Source organism: Tenrec ecaudatus, chromosome 1 (genome assembly GCF_050624435.1).
Source record: "Tenrec ecaudatus isolate mTenEca1 chromosome 1, mTenEca1.hap1, whole genome shotgun sequence".
In the NCBI taxonomy this organism is placed as follows: Eukaryota; Metazoa; Chordata; class Mammalia; order Afrosoricida; family Tenrecidae; genus Tenrec; species Tenrec ecaudatus.
Genome location: NC_134530.1, coordinates 158,988,815 through 159,006,416, shown reverse-complemented (window position 1 = coordinate 159,006,416; position 17,602 = coordinate 158,988,815). Strand labels below are relative to the sequence as shown.

Sequence of the window (17,602 nt, the reverse complement as noted above, 5' to 3'; positions counted from 1 at the left end):
AATACATGATAGACTGAACACAAAACAAGAAAAGATTGAATTGGAGCCCAAGTAGTCTGACTGACAGCTGTCTTACTGCTGACAGCTGACTGAGCTTCAGAAGGGACACAAGCCCACTGTACTTCTGTGTCTCAAAGGAAGGAAATGGACCAGAGGCTTTAGTCCATACATCTCTCTGACTCACTTTTATGTCTTGTCTTTGGAAACCAATCTCCTGTTTTATAGCTGCAGACTGTACACGCCTTCCTGAGGGTGACAGTGCCGAGGGGAAGCCTCCACAGGGGCGCCAGGTCTAGAGTCTTTGCCTTTGACATTTCTGAAGGCATGCGCTCCTTTCCCTTTGTGCACAGGGTTCCTGCAGAGTTTTTTTTTTCCCAAGCCAAATTGTATCCAGCTTTATTAAAGATACTTTTCATAAACAATCATGGTATTCAGGCAGGACATGGGCAGACGATCGATCGTTAACAGCATATAACAACTTTTAAACTCCCTTCTTCAATGGACTACCATGAGAAAGCCACTGTAAAACCCACTGAAGTCTTCAGCTGGTGCTCTGACCGGGGAAGGTTTAGTGAGGGTGACATTTCACATTGAGCATGTTGTTTTAACAACTTTTCACGAGCCGACCCTGACGTTCAGAAAATGAAATGGACACGGCAGAATTGCCATCTGAACAAAGGGGCGCTGCTCTTTTGAGGGATGCCATGAGGATGGCGTCACTGGAAAGTCCAGATCGCCGATAAACTAACAGCCAATGTTTTGAGGTCAGGTCCCAACAGGTGTCTGGGTTTGTGGAGTCAAGTCTGTGCTGAAGGCAGAGGGGAAAGAGAAGAAGGGGTGGAGGATGTCAAAACGCAGCTGTATTTTCCCCCTCACAAGGTGTGTGTGCCAAGGTGGCGAACGTGGGTCGTGTCAGGGAATCCCTCCTCCTGGAACCCCAGAGGGAGTCTCTCAAAACTATCAGGGCAAAGTGTTGTTTTTCACTCCATCTAGCTTTGGAGACAGCGTATTGACATTTGTCCCCCCCCTCCAAAAGACAACAATGAAGTGTTCTGTGTGCTAACAACATAGATTTTTAAAAAAAAGTAAAACAAAATTCTACATTTTTATAAAACTTGATAAAAATAGTATTTCAAACTGTACAGTCACCAGAAGTACACAGTTATCAAAAATGCACACACTTCACTTAGCATCTCCAGCACCTTCAGCTCTCTGTGCCTGGTCTGTTTTGGCATCTCCATTTTCTGCAGGGTTGTTCCCGTCCTTGCCAGCATCAGCTTTCCCCTTTTTCCCTTTAGGTACCTTCTCTCCTTTCTTCGCAGGGGCCTTTTTCGGCTTAGGCTCTGGTTTTGGAGGAGCGGGTTTAGCAGATAACCTTGCTGAGCTCCTCTGAGGCTCATCCTTCACCTTGGCTTTATCTCCCTTAGCATCCCCTTCAGCCTTTCTCTTGGGCATGGTGACGACGGCGGCGGGGCGCAGGCGCTGGATGAGGGGATGCCACGGCGCACAGGCTCTGGTCGATCTGGGGGTCGTTCTCACCTCTTCTTCACACTGCTCCGAGAGTTTTGTTTTATAAACTTTTGAGTTAAAGCATTTCCTTGAGGGAGGGAGGTGAAGGAGTATAACTCCCTTCTCTAGCTACTGCTGGATTTTACCAGCTTTCTGGCCAAGACTATAATGTCACCTCCCGGCACATTCTTTTGCTTCCCCGGAGATTAAGGGACTGCTCCTTTCAGGTAGGTAAATGATAGTATCAAGGCTCAAGGCAATGAGAGTCTAGCTCTTATGTGTGAAAGTTTCATTCTATGCTTGACGGTTAAAACTTCACAAGTGACTGGCCATTGCACCACCAGGGGTCCTGAAGTGTTCCTTCCCTCTCTGCGGTCATTTTGTCACTTTTCTGTGTGTTCTACAAGAAAGTATCTGGACATTTCCACAGGCTTACTAACTCTTGACACTGGTTACTGAATTTATGGCGGGGATTCGTTTCTTAGGACCCCCTGTGGTATAGCGCTCATACTTTTAGCAGGGTCGGTGGTTTGAAACTCCCAGCCACTCTGCAGGAGAAAGACTGGGCAATACATGGAATCCACGTGGGGCTGTCTGCCCTGTCTCAGAGGGCCAGGGCGGTGGGAGCTGAGTTCGGGAGGGAGAAAGGTCACGAGGGCCCAGTTTGTAAGCACCTTGCTTTCTATTTGGAGTGCGATGTGAAGTCACTGGCGAGGGTCCCTCTGGCTGCCCGGTGGGAAGCAGCTCTGCGGGAGAGGAAAAGAATCAGGAGTGGTTTGGCAGCTTTTACAAGAATCCAGGTGAGCGGTGGCCAGCTTTGGAGGTGGTAAGAGGGCAGTCGGATGCTGGAGATTGGGTCCGTGTTTTCTAATGGCCGGAATGAGGGGTTCATGGGAAAGAAAAGAATTGTAGCTAGGTTTTCAGCCCATAACAGCGATTCTCCACCTGTGGGTCACAACCCCTGGGGGCACGTCGAGCGACCCTTTCACAGGGGTCCCGATTCATACCAGTGGCAAAATGACAGCGATGAAGTAGCGAGGACAACAATTTTACGGTTGGGGGGTCACCCCACATGAGGAACTGTATTCAAGGGTCCTGGCAGTGAGGAAGGTTGAGAACCTTGAGAGGCACCGCCTTTCACTGAGATGGAGGAAACTGCCAGAAAGCAGGTTTTCTTGGGAGACCTCCCTCCCTCCCTCCCTTCCTTCTAACATCACTACATCACCTACGTGCCACGTACCTGGAACATGGTCACAACCAAAGCTCTCGAACCCATCCTGCATGCATGGGAATCGTGACCCAGTTGTGTAGTTTGGGGAAAACCAAGTGCTAGGCCGCTATCCAAAGGTTAAACATATCTGGCATGTGTTTTGTTTAATATGTTTACCCTTCTATTTCATTGTTTCTGGTGTTGTTTTTCATGACCCAGTAAACTTTGAATAGAAGTGCTTTTGAGATTTCGTGACTTAGGTTACTTTTCACTAAATAAGTGTTGTAGTTCTTCTGTATAAGTTAGTGTTCATACCCTTTTGTAAAATAAACACAAAGCCGTTTTGTTCACTTAACATTTTTATATTTCTGATGACTGCACAGAGTTTACAAGCCGTCAGTGGGATGGGAGCTTTGTACTCTTTGGCGGATCCTAATGTTGTCCCAGACCGATCGTGAAGCATAATTGGCTTGTTTTGGTTGTTTCACATGCAGGACTTTAACAACACAGATTGGAGACAATGACACAGATACAAGAAAGCAAGTAAATTACTGTATCACTAAAACATTTAATTCTACTATCAGCAAAGTCTTCTCTAGAGATTTAGAAAGCAGGTTTGTAATTTTTCTCAGTGTTTTTCAAGCTCCCTCCTTCAGAGAAAAATGGACGACTTCTCTTCTATAAGAAGGTGTGAAGAGGACAATGTATATGCACCAAGCTTTGTCAGTGGTCAGCAGGGGCAGGAAGGCAGGGCAAGGGGGAGTTACTGCGTGTGGAGCTGAGTGTCGGTTCCCGTGATCGAAGAGTCACACTGTTGACGAGTGTCACTGATGTCAGTAAGTTGTACACTTGTTAAAAACATGAATTGGTAAATGTGTGAGATATATTTAAAACAATAACCACAACAATAAAAGAGCAGCTGCCCTTACTAGGTTTGGTTTCTCCAGTTGAAGGTTTAGGGTCAGGGTTTCACAAGACTTTCCAGTGAGGTGACCTTACACAGAGCTTAGAGCTTCTGTTCTTCCTCCAAGTTCATCCCACAGAGCCAGGGTGGGGGTAGGGGGAGGGATTTAAAAGCTTGCCAGCTGCATCCAAAGCATAACAATTGGTCTCTATTTGCCTGAAGCGGTAGAAGAAGCCTAGTCAGGAGCAGGAGGAAGAAATAGGATGTGTGGCTAATTGCTTCCTTGGCCAGGAGAACAGAACTGAATAGTGCCTAACTACTGAGTATTTTAATTAAAAGATTCCATAGGAGAACAGCGTGGAAATGATGAACAGAATTTCACATTCTCACGGAATTCAGCATTGCTGGAGACTTTGAGACTGAACAACACCCTGAAACTATTGTTCTGAGAGTTAGTTTTTAAACCTTAAACCCAAATATTCCTTGAAGTCCTCTTCCAGGACAGTGCATGAGCATTGTGCTTTTAAAAAGCATCGTAGATGTGGAATTACATTGACAACAGCAACTTGAAAGGCGGCATGGACAGCTTAGGGGGCAACAAGTTGATGTTCATGCGGAAGAGCAGTTTGGAAAAGGAGTGTGAGTGGGTGCGAGCCTGGAGAACAGACTGAATCCACGGAATGGTTGAATTGCAGTGTGCTCTGTGTGGCTTGTCAACAACAAAATTAGAATTTCCATTTTGTTAAATGTCTATTGAATCATATTTTTTACTTTAGAAACAGTGCTACCTTGTTTTCAAATGGCATTTGAAATCTAAATCTAAATCTTGATGTTATGACTGATTCTTTGGCATTGCTGGACACCTTTCTGTGTAAACACTTTGGGTAGAACTGCTACATAAATGTAGTGAGGAATATAAATTCTATTTTAAAAACTGAAGTGTTTTTTTCCCTATCAAATTCAAGACACATAATTGTAAAAATAATTGTCACGGGAACTAAAGTATCTTGCTTTGTATCTTCAGCTTATGTATTTCAGCTTCATGAAGAAGAATGGAGTAACATGCGACTTTATAGCCAGATATAATAATGAGATATTCTAAGTAGTTTTCTTTCCCACATATAAATTATTTGTCATTGCACATCTGATTTTGATGACAGTTTTGTGTTTCTGGTTCTCAGAATGGGTTAAGTCATATTTATATGTACAATATAATTGTATATGAGATTTCATTTATTCACACCATTTAAAAAAAAACAACAACCATGCTTTATTGTCAGGTAGGTAAAGGTTTACACATCATCAATTTTACACTCACCAATTAATACTCATTTTGTTTCAAATCATCTATTGCAATCTGTTCAATGTACCTATCCCATGACCTCCCTGTGTTTCCTGTCTTTCTTTCCATTAAAAAAAATCATTTTATTGGGGGCTCAACTCTATGCATTCTGTCCTGGGGTAAATGAAGCCCATTTGCTCTTAAATGGTTGATTATTTTGAAAGGGAAACCAGTCTCTATCCAGTCAGTAAGCCTAGTCTCTTTTATGATTTTGAGTTTTCTTTTACATTTTTCTCCCAATCTGTCAAGGGCTTTCTAATGTGAACTCTTTAGGGCAGCTGATGGTGGTAGCTGGCCACCATCTAATTCTGGTTTCAGGGCTGGGGAGACTGATATTCACATGGTCCTTGATAGGTCCACTGGACTAATTGTTTTCACTTGCCTTTCAGTTTTCTTTTTTTTTTTTTAGAGACGGGGTCTCGCTATGTTGCCCAGGCTGGAGTACAGTGACTATTCACAGGCGCGATCCCACTACTGATCAGCACGGGAGTTTTGACCTGCTCCGTTTCCGACCTGGGCCGGTTCACCCCTCCTTAGGCAACCTGGTGGCCCCCCGCTCCCGGGAGGTCACCATATTGATGCCGAACTTAGTGCGGACACCCGATCGGCATAGCGCACTGCAGCCCAGAACTCCTGGACTCAAGCGATCCTCCAGCCTCAGCCTCCCGAGTAGCTGGGACTACAGGCGCGCGCCACCACGCCCGGCTACCTTTCAGTTTTCATCAGTCTTCTTTACTCCAGGCAGGGAGAGACATTAGATGGCTTCTCAGGAGCTTTGAAGACCCCAATTACTACTCATCAAAGAAACATGTACAACAGCGCCTTTGTGAACTCCAAACAAACTTGAACTCCTGGCCATAGAGCAGATTCCAGCTGATAGTGACCCTGGAGGATAGAGTGGAATGGAGTAGCCCCCGGGGGTGTCTGAGGCTGTAAATCTTTATGGGAGTAGAATGCTCTTCTTTCTCCCTTTTCTCTTCACCAGCCTGGCAGCATAACCCACTACGATGCCACCAGAGCTCCTTTGTTATGCCAACTGACCTTGGTCACGTCAGCTTTTTGGACATTGTGGACATCACCAAAAAATATGTCTGAGTCCTTGTACTGTGAACAAATAGGCATCAATGTCATCTAAAGTTATTAACATTATAATATTATAATTTATACTTTTATAAGATAAAATTTATATTATAAAAATTGTAACCCACAATCACAGAAATAGTAAAGATTTTAAAATATTATGCTCTTTTTTTAATAGCAAGATCTTTAATATCTAGCTGAAACAGAGGGGTCTTAGGAAAATACAAACCAAAATGGACTAAAAAAGGAGAAAATCTAATAGTCCAATCATCATAGTCAGATTGGAAAAGTAATTTTAAATATCTTTAAAAAGGAAAGACTCCAAGTCTAGGTGATTTTGAGCAAATTATTAAAAAAAGAAAACAAACCTTTAAGGAAGAGATTGATTCACTTGTGATTTAAACATTCCTAAAGCACAGAAAAGGAGCTCTGATGGCTCAGTGACACGCACTCTCTAACCAAATGCTGGCACTTCCAAACCACCAGACGGGGCAGTGCACTTCCTAAAGATTCCCAGCCTTGTAGACCCTGTGGGGCATAGCTCTATTCTGGCCTGTACAGTTGTTGAATCAGAATTGACTTCAAGACCATGGGTTTGGGTCTTTCGTTTGTTTAAAGCACAGAAACCCATTAGATGGATTAACACAATAACCAAGACAAAGGGCTCAAGATGAGGCAGTGTTTTGTTCTAAGAATTCATGAGGTCTCCAACTCAACAAAGGCGGACAATCACAGAAAATCAACACAATCACAGTGTATTCCTAGGTCCAAGCCAAACACTGCTGTCAAACTGATTCAAACTCAGTGAGCCTAGAGGACAAAGTACAACTGCTCCAAAGGATTCCTTGCTGTAACTCGTAACAGAAGCACTCTTACAGCTGGTAAATTTGAACTGCTGACCTTTCCGTTAGCAGTCAAGTGCTTTAACTCTTGTGCCACCAGGGTTCCTATGTAGCATAAGGTTAGCCCAATCTGTCTAAAAGGCACCATGCGGGGTGATGCCGTGGTTTCCCGAGGGGCTGGGATCTGTCAGCAGTGTGGTCACTAGCAGCTCCCAGTGAGAAAGACTGGGCTTCCTACTGACATTCCAGACTCAGAAACCCACAGTGCGTTAGCACAGACTCAAAGGCAGTGAGTTTGTTCTAAATCTGTATAAGAAAAGAAGGTAAGGCGTCAGTCACATAGAAAATTGTTACCTCAATCCATTTGTGAATGTAAATACAAAACTCAGCAGTTGATTAAAAGAAAAATAGATTATACCTGTCTGCTGGAAATATAAACTTCATGAGGGTAGTAATCATGGTCAGTTCTGTTCTGGATGCTAAGCGCCAAAAAAGTGAAATATATCAGATTCTTAACTACTTGGTGAATTGAATTAATTGAAGTAATCAAGTAGGGTTAATCCCACAAATCCCAAGGTGATTGGCCTTATGGAATGCATTCATTATACTGAGAAAAAAATACCAAATATTTTGAAAACAAAAACCAAACCCTGATAAAATTTAACTCCTATCCTAATAAAAAATATTATAAGCCCAGAAAAAGAAATTTTCTTCATTTGATAAAAGCCAAATATTAAAAAATGTAAACATCATATTTTATCGTGCAACATTAGAAACCTTTTCAGGACTAAGACAAGAATGCCTGCTCTAACCATTGCTACTCAACAGTGTTTTAGAGGTACCAGAAAGAAAGAAAAATGCTAAATCTGTGTATTATGTCACAGTTGGTAGAAAATTTCCATTATCTTTTCATTCTGCTTTTCCAAGATCCTTTTGAAGCCCCCTTGTCTGATTGCCTATTTAGATCATAAGGAAAGCATTGGAACATTAATTAGAACTAATAAAGACAGCGCAATAAAGTGACTCAGTATAAGATAGACAAAATGCACAGCTTCCTCTATGCCTCATTAGCAATAACTGAGGAAGTGTAGTCCGGGAGGCGAACAAAAAGCGATCCCATTTATAAGAACAGAACTAAAACCCCAACAATAAGTACATAAGACATATGAAAATGATATTTTTGGAAGACAATTGAGAATGTTTTGAATAAATGGAGGGGAAACATGCAATATTCAATGCTCAGGCTCGTTCATATGATGATGATAGTTTCTAACTAGTGCTTAACGTGAATGTAGACAGGATGTAGAATGCAATGTTTAACTTGAATGTAGACAAGAATTCCATTTTAAAAGAATGTTTTAATGAGCAATGGATAGCAGAAAGGGCTGGAAAGACTTTCTCCAACACATAATAGAACATTAAAAGTAGTTAAGATAATTTAGTAATGACAAAAGAAAGACACATAAATTAAAATGGAATAGAATGCACAAAATGGACCCATGTATAAATGGAAATTTATGATAAAGATCATATTTCAAATCAACGTGGAAAGGATGGGCGATCAAAGAGATGTTGAGGCAATTTGCCACCCATTTGGAAAATAAAAACAAATCCTTTCTTGAAATCTTATGTAGAGGGATACACATGGTAGACAACTAAAAAGGAGGTGGGGAAAGGAAAAAATAATAATAAAAAAGAAATGGGTAGTGGGGGCACAGGCACTAACCCACCCAAGGGGAGGGTATTGTTTATATCGCCACAGGGAAAGAGGGACCAGACTTCAACCCAGTGCTCCAAGATGTGAATGCAACATGGCGGTGTGGAGTAGGGAACCAGTGGAGAGGTCTGGGGGGCTGGCCCCAATCGCAAATACTAAGTGGACACCTGTTCCTCCCCCCAGAAGAATTCATTTCAAAAGACGGCATTGAATCTGCAGCTACGGGAGAGGGGCATAACTGATCGGAGCACACAGGAGCAGATGAAGGGGGAGGAAGGGAGAGTGGAGCACAGCCTGGCCCACCAGACCTTGAAGACGATGATCCTGATTAGAGCAGCCAGTCCACAGAGAGGACCACATGACCGGGCCCACCATGAGACATGATGGCCCTCATTGACCCATAGCCCTACAGGGGACAACACCGGAGACAGTGTGGGAATTGTGCCCGATATGATCCTGCTACACTGAGGCAAAACACTAAGGGGGTGCAACAAAACAGCAAGGGAATGGAGTGGCGAAGTCCCCAAGGGATGCTGAAGGTGGACTTTGGGGCCAGGGCGTGGTGCCCCAACAGACTGGCCTGGAAAACACTCCTAAAGGCCAACAAATGATCCTTGAACTAACTACAAGCTTTTCTTTCTTGTGTTTTGGTTTGGATTTTTGTCATTAGTTTGTTGTATATTGTTGCTTGGTTTTGCTGTCTTGTTTTTGTGCATGTTATTATCTCGGCAGGTCTGTCTAAATAAGATAGGCTGGAGGAACAATTTGGAGGAGAAAACAACAGGACCGACTGTTGGGGGGGGGGCGGGGACATACGGGAGGGGGGGAAGGAAGTGGTGTTAACAAACCCAGGGACAAGGGAACAACAAGTGATCCAAAATGGTGGTAAGAAGGGTGTGGTAGGCTGGTTGGGCATGATCACGGGTAATGTAGCAAAGAGGAATTGCTGAAACCCTGGTGGGGACTGAGGATGATAGTGGGATAGGAGGAAAGCCAAGGGAAATAGAAGAAAGAGCTGGGAGGCAAAGGGCATTTATAGAGGTCTACATAAAGACATGTACATATGCAAATATATCTATGTATGAGGATGGGGAAATAGATCTAGGTGCATATATTTATAGGTTTAGTACTAAGGTAGCAGAAGGATATTGAGTCTCCACTCAAGTACTCCCTCAATGCAAGAATACTTTCTTCTATTTATTAAATTGCCATTCTATGATGCTCACCTTCCCGACACAACCGCTGAAGACAAAGTGGGTAAATAAGCAAATGTGGTGAAGAAAACTGATGGTGCCCGGCTATCAAAAGATATAGCATCTGGGGTCTTAAAGGTTTCAAGGTAAACAAGAAGCCATCTAGCTCAGAAGCAACAAAGCTCACATGGAAGAAACACACCAGCCGGTGTGATCACGAGGTGCCAAAGGGCTCAGTTATCAGGCATCATCAGAACAGAAAATCTTACCATAGTGAATGAGGGAGGGGAGTGCGGACTGGAGGCCCAAAGCCCATTTGTAGGCCACTGGAGATCCCCTTGCAGAGGGGTCTCGGGGAGAAAAGAGCCAGCCTGGGTGCAATGTAGCAATGATGAAATATATAATTTTCCTCTACTTCCTAATTGTTTCCTCACGCCCCGCCCCCTCCAACTATCATGATCCAAATTCTCCTTTGCAAGCCTGGCTAGACCAGAGGATGTACGCTGGTACAGATAGGAACTGGAAACACAGGGAATCCAAGGCGGATGATCCCTTCAGGACTTGTGGTGTGTGTGGCACTACTGGGAGCGTAGAGGGAGGGTGGGTTGGAAAGGGGGAACCGATTACATGTGACCTCCTCCCTGGGGGATGGACAACAGAAAAATGGGTGAAGGGAGATGTCGGACATGGCAAGATATGACTAAATAATAATTTATAAATTATCAAGGGTTTATGAGAGAGGGGGGAGCGGGTAGGGAGGGGGGTAAATGAGGAGCTGATGCCAGGGGCTTAAGTGGAGAGCAAATGTTTTGAGAATGATGAGGGCAATGAATGTACAATGTGCTTTGCACAATTGATGTATGTATGGGTTGTGATAAGATTTGTATGAGCACCTAATAAAACGATTTAAAAATCCTATGTAGAAAGAACTATAGATGTGTTAATGATTAAAATGTGCAAATAAAAATTGTAAAAATATTATCTCTAAAAGAGAACATTTCAATCCTTGAACTAAGAGCAGCCTTGCTAGCAAGACATAAAACTCAAAACCATGAAGAGCCTTAATCTTAGGCTTCATGAGCTAGCTCTGCATATTGAAATATTAAGAACAGTCAATTAAATATGAAAATAGAACATATTTAGAGACTTAGGTGACAGGAGAGAATAAAGAAAACAATCAATTCCACGGAAGAAAGGAAATGGGACAGAGAAGGGGAAAAAATCCTAAACCGCAAAAAATTAAGATGACAGAAAATAATCCAAATATTCAATATATATTTATAATTAGTAAAAATGGATCCAACTTGCCAATTTAAAGACAAATTAATTATTAGGTTAAAAATACCTGTATGTTATTTTTGATAGACATGTGTATAATAATAATTTTCTAAATGACAGATTGGTACAAAGCAGAAGTAAAAGAAAAGATACAGCAGGTGAATATTAATAAAAAACAATCTCCACAATGCATTTTAAGCTAAAAAACCTGTAAGACATAAGTGGGAGTGGGAGAAGAACTTTTCATTTTAACTTCGGATAGGAAAGCCATTCTTAAACCAGAAAAAATGGTAGCATAAATTTTAAAATAAAAGATCAATTAATTTGAATATATACATAAAAGTTACATTATTATCTTCAATTAAGGGACTATAAATGAATGAAAGCCAAGCCATAGACTGAAAACTCCAAAATCACCACCAGAGAGTCAACTTTGCCGCATGGCGATCCTATATATAGGACAGGGTAGAACCGGCCCTGTGGGTTTCCAAGACAGTAACTCTTCTCGGGAGTAAAAAGCCTCCTCTTTCTCCTGAGTCATAATCTAGGAGAATATATTTGGGTCGGGTGTATCAGTGTATATCCTTACAGATCTGAAAGGATTAGTATCCAAGGTATTTACAAAACAAAAACCAAACTCATTGCCATCTTCTATTCTGACTCACAATGACCTTATAGTATCTTATGTATCTTACAAAGCAGAATTAAAAAATGGATGAATATGTAGAATCTTTTGGAAATGGGTGCTTTCTTTATGTTGTGAAGGGAGGGTTAATGTAAATGTGCCTGGAATCAGTGTCTTTTTAAAAAGATATCAAAGATATTAAACAAGCAAGTGAGCCTGCAGAGATGGGAGAAGAGTGATCCAAGCTAGATCGAGCTCTAGGTGGCACAGTTATGCAACTGATCCCAACTCCTGAGGACCCCTGGGTCGGAGGGCCCCTGGGTCAGAGGCCCCGGGGTCAGAGGGCCCCTGGCTAGCCCCGTGGGTTTCAAGGCTGCAAATATCCATGGGAGCAGAAAGCCTCGGCTCTCGCAGAGCAACAGAGAAATTAATGAGCACTTGGACAGACAGCTTGTACTAAAACCAACCAAACAGAAAGATGAGGGTCTATCAGAGGGACTGACCTTTGGTATTCCTATTATTAGATAAAATGCTGAGTGTATCTGATGGGCTGTATCTGATGTCATTTTTGCTAGCTCTTAATTTTCTCATGTATGCTCGCAAGCAGTTCTAAATAAAGCACATTATTTTAAAATTAATCACGGTGTCTTGTCTCTGTAAAGTGAACAGGAACAGTGGAAGAGCAATGTACCTTTACTTGAAAAGGCCTGACCAGTAGTGTTTTCTGTCGCTGCTGTTTAAATCTTTCAAGGTGACTAATTCGATTCTAGGAAATAATTAAAGAGGTACATGAGCTCAAATTCTTTAATTCTGTGCTGTTGTTAAATATTTTGGAATATGTTTGTTTTATTAAGTAGGATGAATTATTTTAACCAGTATGGAAATCACCCGATAGCATCTCTTAGGTTGTTTTTTTCCTGAATTCACTCCCATGTAGGTCATTCCACTAAAATAATAATCTTAACTTTTCTGAAAGAAAAAAAATCTTTGAAGAAAAAAATTCCAACTATTGTTGTTATTGTTGTCAGGTTCCATCAAGTTGGCTCTGATGCACGAAGACCCATGTACAGCAGAACGAAGCACTGTCTGGTCCTGCGTCGGCCTCACAATTGTCCCTGTGCTTGAGCCCACTGATGCAGCCACTGCGTCAATCCTCCATCAAGGGCAGTGGTCCTCAACCTTCCTAATGTCATGACCCTTTCAGACAGTTCCTCATGTGGTGGTGACCCCAACCATAACATTATTGTCGTTGCTACTTCATCACTCTCGTTTTGCTGCTGTTATGAATTGGACGACCCCTGTCAAAGGGTCGTTCAACCCTAAAGGGTTCGCAACCCACAGGTTGAGAACTGCTGGTCAAGGGCCTTCTTTTTCCCTGGCCCTCCACTTTACCAAATATGATGCCCTTCTCCAGGGACTAGCCTTTCCTGACAATATGTCCAAAGTATGTATGACGAAGTCTTGCCATTTTTGTCTCTGTGGAGCACTCTGGTCTTACTTCTTCCAAGACAGATCCGTCTGTCCTTTAACAGTTCATGGTACTTTCTGTATTCTTCTCCAGCACCACAGTTCTGACTTTCACACGCATACGAGGCAATAGAGGATATCATGGCTTGGGTGAGGCACACGTTAGTTCTCACAGGAGCATCCTTGATCTTCAATACTCTTAAGGAGGTCTTGTGCAGCAGATTTACCTAATGCAGTACATCTTTTGATGTCGACTGCTGCTTCCACGAGCATTGATTGTGGATCCAAGTACGACAAAATCCTTGACTGCTCTAACCTTTCCTCCCTTTATCCCGATGGTCCCCATCGGTCCAGTGGTGAGGATTCTGGTCTTCCTGACATTGAGTTGTCGTCCACACTGAAGGCCACAGTCCTTGATCTCCATCAGCAAGCGCTTCGAGACCTCGCTTTCAGCCAGCGAGGCTGTGGGGGCTGCATGTCTCAGGTGGTTGATACACCTTCCTCCCATCCTGATGCCGCACTCTTCTGCATAGAATCCAGCTCCTCTGATACTCTGCTCAGCATACAGATTGATCAAGTCCGGTGAGAGGATACAACTTCCTGGTTTTAAACCATGCAGTATTTCCTTGTTCTGGTCATACAACTGCCTCTTGATTCATGTACAGTTTCTGAATGAACAACGAAATGCTGTGGAATTCCCATTCTTCTCAAGATCATGGTCCACACGGTCAGATGCCTTTGCGTAGTAGTCAAACACAAGAAGCTGCTGAAAACCTTACGCACAGCTTGGAAGCATTTTCCAATGGTTAGGAATTATGTATTCTGATGACATAACTAACAACGAGCTATTACATCGTTTTTTTAAATTATTTTTTTATTACATAGTTTTTAAAGCAAAATACCTTCAACACATGAAAATGAGTATACAGTATTCAAAATGTGGTCTGGGGGCCACTTGAAACCTTTCTTTGTAAGATTAAAACTAAGACATTATTTGCCTCCCCCCCCGCCCCGCCCCTTCTTTTCCCATCTTAACATTCACAGAGAGCAAATGGCTGGTGCCTCCCCACAAATGACGACAGAGGCACCGTCAGTGCGGAGCAGTCATTGCACGAGTCACTGTCAGGCACTGGCAGGAAAAACAGAAAAAGGAGAGGCCAATTTCACTATGAATAGTCTTAATGAAGCAGAAAAACTATTTATTAGATGTCAGTTCTTGAGTACATGCGTTTTTAATATTCTGGGCGATGAGATAAATACACAAAAGCACATCTGCTGTGCTTTAAGCTAGAGTGGCCAACTTGAGGAAGAACATTTGTCCGATTGAGTTGTGAGCTGAACGAGCAACTTTTAACAATTATACATCATTTTTACTTCAAAGTGACTAATTGTGGACATTGAGGCGTGTGTATGACAAGCATTTCTGAACAACTAATGAAATGAGCCTCATGCTTCAAAGGAAGCAATTGACCAAGACTGTTGCCAATGATGAAATCAAAGCTTCCAAAGAAATATTAGAATTTGGGGGGAATATATGTTTGCTACTATCAACTAGACAGCTCTCTCAGAATTAAAGACTTTCTAATGAGCTTGGTGGCATTCATAAATGCAATTTTTGATGGTGTAAAACGGAATGTGTCACCATTTAGAAGAACAATAGCATTCAGGTGACCAGTGTTTTTAAGCGGCCACCGCATGGTTTATAAAATAAGAATGGGTAAAAGATCCATGCAGAGTGTCAGACAGAGCTATGGATTTTAATGTGACAAAGTATGGAAAAGCCTTTGATGTACTTTCAGATTCCATATGGTAACTGTTGTTTTTTTTTTTTTTTTTTTGGTAACTAACCTTTTGAAACGAGTCCTTACAGGGAATCCAGGGTGGATGATCCCTTCAGGATCAGTGGTGAGAGCGGTGACACCGGGAGGGCAGAGGGAGGGTGGGGGTAGAAAGAGGGAACAGATTACAAGGATCTACATATAACCTCCTCCCGGGGGATGAACAACAGAAAAATGGGTGAAGGGAGACGTTAGACAGTGTAAGATATGACAAAATAATAGTTTATAAATTACCAAGGGTTCATGAGGGAGCGGGGATTGGGGAGGAAGCGGGGAAAATGAGGAGCTGATGCCAGGGGTTTAAGTGGAGAGCAAATGTTTTGAGAATGATGAGGACAATGAATGAACAAATGTACTTTTCACAATTGATGTATGTATGGATTGTGATAAGAGTTGTATAAGCCCCTAATAAAATGATTTAAAAAAGAAGAAGAAATGATTGCTTGCTGAATTTGGCAGGATCAAAGATTATCTGCAATGAAAACAGTCTTCCCCTTTCCAACTATAGATCGGAGTGAGGCTGAGATTTTGCCAGAGATTTCACCTTTTAAAGATAACATTGCACAGACTCAGATAGGAGCAGAATCTAGCTGTCTTCTGTGAAAGAGATTTGCAAAATTGTAAAACAATGCCACATTCTCACTAATTTCTTATCTTATAAATTAGTTGTTTTTCTTTTAAAATATGCTAGCGTAGTGAGTCTACTTTAAAATGAATAGGTACAATCCATGTAAATAAACTTCAGGAACTTCAATACTGTTTAAGAATGCAGAGTTCCTCAGGCCCCACATTTAAGAACGTCTGGAACAGAGGATTAAAATGACATTTTTTTGTTTTTTGTTTTCTTTTTAAAATGACATTTTTTTGGTGGCTTGATATTATGAAAAAAGCTGATAAAATTTATTTTATAAAATAATCAACTTCGCCTCTCATCCTCCCTCTCTCTGGCCTTCCCGGAGAAACTGATGCTTTTCTCCTGGAAATGGATCCCAGGAGTCCATGTGCTTTGGATCCCAAGTCCGAGCACTGGTCCTCTGTAAAGAGAAGAATTGAAACGGCTGCAGCTCTACTTCCCCGACTCCCTCGGATGCTTTAGGCTGAGCCAGACCCCAGGGCTGGCACTTGTCCCCTTGCTTAATTGATAAGCCATCCAGCTCGACAGACAGACAGCTCTGAAAATGACAGCAGGGAGGAAGCTAGCCCTTGCAGGTCGTGACCCGCACTGTGAAGCACAGCCCGCTTCAGTCTTCAGTTAAGGCGTTGCTGATGTTACAGGTTACCCAGCCTTCCTTCAGTTCTGATGCTGGGTCTTCTTCATCTGGAACGACTTACCACCCTTGGATTTATATGATCCTGTTTCAGAGATTACTACTCAGCATGCAGAATGAATAAATATGGCAAAGGATACAACCCTGACACATATCTTTTCTGATAATAAACAATGAAGTATCCTTTATTCTACCGCCTCTTGGTCTACTTATAGCTTCCACAGAAACATAAGGAAGTGTTCTTCTAAGAACTAGCACCAAGGGTTATGTACCAGGAAAATTAAAATTTATTCTCCAGGCAAAACAAATAATCAACCTCATTACTCTAAATCATATAGAAGTATTTTTAAAGATCCATAAATGACCACAAAGTAATAAACGGCTACAATTTCAAAACATATGTTTGAAATGTAATAAAAGCCTACATACTTGTGTGGTGTGTGTGTGTGTGTGTGTGTGTGTAGTTGGTCTAATGCCATAAGCACTTCAAAAAATGAATGCTAAAATAGTCAGGTTCTCTGATTACAAGGATCTACCTCCTCCTTGGGGGACAGACAACAGAAAAGTGGGTGAAGGGAGATGTCGGACAGTTTAAAATATGACAAAATAATAATGATTTATAAATTATCAAGGGTTCATGAGGGGAGGTAGCAGGGAGGGAGGGGAAAAATGAGGAGCTGATACCAGGGCCTCAAGCAGAAAGCAAATGTTTTGAGAATGATGAAGACAACAAATGTACACAGGTGATGTGCTTGACACAATGGTTGGATGTATGGATTGTGAAAGAGTTGTACGAGCCCCCAAGAAAATGATTTTTTAAAATTCAGGTTCTCTTATTCTAGCACTGGAAACATATTTCTAGATTATTCTGTTTACAAGATTATAGTCGTAGTCTCCAAAAACCAGGAGGATGAGCAGTTTCAAACGTTTGCAGAAATTATTTCTTCTTTTAAAAGTAACTGCCAGCTGAAGAGCAGAAACAGAAAGGAGCAAACTCGCTGAATAAGAACGGGCTGGAGCAGGCAAGAGTTGTCACATTATTCCGTAGCTGGCACTCCCACCACAGCTAGGAAAAACCTACGTGTGGGGAGGCCTGGAGGTCAGGCTGTCATCTACATTGTGCCCACCATGCCATGTGAGTAATTTTTAAGTCCTAGCTGCCGGTGTGGCACTGGCTATGACTAATTGGTAGCAATTGAGTTTTCTGCCCTGGCTGTGTAAGGTTGAGCACTCGGCGGATCACCGGAAGGGAGGTGGTTTGAACCCACCAGCTGCTTTGCTCAAAACCCTTGTGATGGTCAGCTTCCATCAAGAACCCTTATGGGGCTA

General features: G+C 42.2%; 1 pseudogene; it reads right to left on the bottom strand.

Moving 5' to 3' along the window:
• Window positions 1-1,126: 1,126 nt before the first annotated feature.
• Window positions 1,127-1,491, bottom strand: LOC142437038 (non-histone chromosomal protein HMG-17 pseudogene; annotated as a pseudogene).
• Window positions 1,492-17,602: the final 16,111 nt, after the last annotated feature.